Source organism: Microtus ochrogaster, unplaced genomic scaffold (assembly GCF_000317375.1).
Source record: "Microtus ochrogaster isolate Prairie Vole_2 unplaced genomic scaffold, MicOch1.0 UNK117, whole genome shotgun sequence".
NCBI lineage: Eukaryota > Metazoa > Chordata > Mammalia > Rodentia > Cricetidae > Microtus > Microtus ochrogaster.
Window position 1 is genome coordinate 817,446 of NW_004949215.1, and position 3,689 is coordinate 821,134.

A 3,689-nucleotide genomic window follows, 5' to 3' on the forward strand; every position below is an offset into this window, starting at 1 on the left:
GGAAACACAGCTGCTAAGTTTATCAGTACAAGAACCCTATCATCCATAAGACACTATTTCATAGCAATCTTCTCAGGCTTATGGATTTTTCAAGTTTCCATTCTTCTATGTCAATATTTGGGATTGAGCACACCACAGTCATTTATTCTTTTCCTTTGGGCAGATTATGAATCTCTATGTTAACTCTTGTCCCGTACAACAAGAAATATCTCTCACCAAGGATGAGAGCTGCAATAATTTATGGGTATAAGGATAAGAATTTAGAAATTGGTTGGATTCTATGTCTACTTAGCAAAATAGATTCTCCTTGGGAATTATGCCCTTCAAAATCATTTTTAAGCAGGTTTACAATACCAGGTATGAGATTACAACTGTGGAGAGGATCTTAAATCCTATGAGATAGATATTAGCTACCCCCATAACATCACTGCAGCAATTGAACCAATGGGACCAATGTGCCAGGTTGGTGATTTTTATAAATTTTATGGTTCACAGAAGTTTAATACTATTGACAACTTTTGTAACCAGCAGCTTTCAAAAACTCTTCAGGGTCTCTGAAAGCTAACCAGAAAGGAGGAAGCTTCAAGGTCAGTGCCAACCTGATTTCTCCAAGTCCTGTGACCTAAGTGTGTTGTAGAACTTAGTCTTGCTAAGAGGTTCTGGCAGTTGACTAAGAGAAATAACAATAGGATCTGTTGTTTGGGGAATCTCTGGAATTTCCCTGACCAACAAATTTAAGGTATGTAGCCCACACATGGCACTGAAATTTTTATTTGATAAATGTTATAGTTCAATAAATTATAGATATAAAACACATATATAAAGCTCATAAAATATTTTATTTTATATAATTTTTAAACATACTCATCCCACACTCTCCCATGCCCTTCCCACCTATTACTTTCCCCACTTGCACACCTCCCCTTCTTTCCTTTCCTTTTCTGTAGAACTTGTGTTAAACTATACCCAACCCTTAATCTTTCCCTATTGTCTAAAGGGCACTTTCTTGTTTCCTTGCTTCTATATATATAGCAAGGCAAACCCACAAATTTAAATTTCAGCACTGGGATTGATACATGAGTTGAAATGCATGCTGAGTTAGCCTTTCTGGGTCTGGGTTAAGTCATTCTGAGTAATTATTTCTAGTTTGATACATTTTCCCTGCAAATTTCATGATTTAATTATTTTCTTTTTAGAGATTATTTATTTCTTGAATGTGTATAGATGTTTTCCCTTCAAATATGTTTCTGGTTCACTTATGAACAGTGCCTTGGAGGCCAGAAGAGGGCTTCAAATCCTCTAGACGTGGAGTTACAGGTATGTTTTAGCTGTCATGTCTATGATGGGAACAGAGCCATAAGTCATCTGCAAGATGAGAAAGTGCTCTTAACTGCCAACCATCTCTCTAGCACCAATTTCATTACTACTCAGAGCTAAATATAATTGCATTATGTACTCTTCTATATTTTCATTATCCACACATAAGTTGATAGACATCTAGACTGTTTTCATTTCCTAGGTATTATGATTAGAATATCAGTGAACTGGATGAGCAAGTGTCTCTGTAATATAATATATGGAGAATCCTTTGGTCAAATACTCCTGAGTTTTAGAACTGTGTAATATAGTAGATGGTGTGGGAGGTCCTTCTCTCTGTGTGCTGTGATTAACATTAATGAATACAGAAACTGCCTTGGCCTGTTGATAGGGCAGAACTTAGATAGGCAGGGAAGACACAACTGAATTCTGGGGAAAAGAAGGGCAGAGTCAGGGAGATGTCATAATCTGCCTCTGGAGATTAATAGATTAATAGAAATGGATTGAATTAATATGTAACAGTTAGCCAAGAAGAAGCTAGAGCTAATGAGCCAAGCAATGATTTAATGAATACAGTTTCTGTGTGATTATTTTGGTTCTGGGCAGCCAAGATGAACAAGCGACTCCTTGCAACAGATTGGCACTCCAACGTGGTGGACTAACTCCATGTAAAACCTGAGGGGACTTGAAAAGTATTTCTAGACACAAAAACAAAGTTTAGCCACAGCTGTTTTTCTTCTGGTGGCTTGCCACAGCTTTATTGGGAGAGGTTTCCTGATTCAGCTATAGCAGAAAAAAAGTTTCAGAGTTTTAAAACATGGCTTCCTAGGCCATGCTGCTAGCACAAACTCTGACTATGGAGAATTTCAATGGCATTTGTGGGCCTCGGTTGTTTGTGTCTGCCCACTGAGGGTCAGGAGAAAAGTAGCGGAGATCATGCCTATGGCTCAGGCCTCCCCACCTCAGGCAGGTGGTAGGATCAGGTCTACTCAGTGTGCACAACCATGGCACATTCCTGCCACTATACACAGAGATATTTCTAGGCCACGCACTAAGCTGCATGGCATATTTAGCTATTACTCAGATAAAAAAGGATTTATGTACTGCACACTCATTCTCAGAGTTAAAGTGGTGAGTGTGGCTCCTTACCAGACCTGGCAGTAATGGTACTTCCACCATTTTAAAAGTGGAGAGAGGTAAAGCCAGCATCCAGAGCAGCTACAACCAAGATGCTTACCATTTTAAAAGTTCTTCAAGATGGTAAGGAATTACAGATAACACAATAAGAGCAGATTCAGACATAAAAGAACTCTAAATGGGTCACAGTGTTGGATAAATGTACATAGCCTTGGGAGAGAGAAGAAAGTCAGTATAGAGAGTTGAAAAGGAAGTAAATCGTTTAGAAAAAAAGACTTTAAAGAGACAAAGTACAGACAGTCATAGATTAAAAGTAGTAGAAAAAAGGCACATAAAGATGGACTATACACAGAGAATCTGGAGTATTGTGTTTTCTTTAAATTTCTTGACTGTGAAGGAGCTAAGTACAGAGAGACATTTCATTGTATGGACTGCTAAGTTAAACCAACATAAAGGTATCCTGATTCCAAAATTTGAGTCTAAGGATATGTTGCTTTGGAAAAGAGGTGCCTCTTTTGTTTCCACAGAAGATGAAAACCTGTAGATTGCTCCCAGATCAATATGGTTACATGGAACAAGACCCCATGAAAGGTGGCTGTGAATACCCCCACAAAGAAAATACTTCACCCAACTGCTGACTGAGATGAACCTAGCACACATAATACACCATGAAAGACCTGACTAACAGTGCCACCAAACAGCAGGAAATAGTGTGTTAAAACCTTCCTTTTTCTTTAAACAGAAAAGGGGAAATGGTGCAGAAGGTCCTTCTGTCTCTGTGTTGTGATTACCATTAATGAATAAAGAAACGGCGTTGGCCTGTTTATAGGGAAGAACTTAGGTAGGCGGGGAAGATGGAATTGAATGCTGGGGAAAAGAAGGGCAGATTTAGTCAGAGAGACTCCATGATCCAGCGCCAGAGATAAATATGCTGAAACTTTGCTGGTAGACCACAACCTCGTGGTGATACATAGATTAATAGAAGTGGGTTAAATTAATATGTAATAGTTAGCCAATAATAAGCTAGAGCTAATGGGCCAAGCAGTGATTTAATGAGAACAGTTTCTTTGTGATTATTTTGGTTCTATGCAGCTGGGGCAAACAAGCAACAGGTAGATTCATAGCCTTTTGAGAATCCTAGATACTATGTTTTTAGCAATAGGGCCTCAACCCTGAGAAGCAATCAAGGGCTACATCAATAATCTATAATGTTTTGGGAGTCACTTAGCCTAACT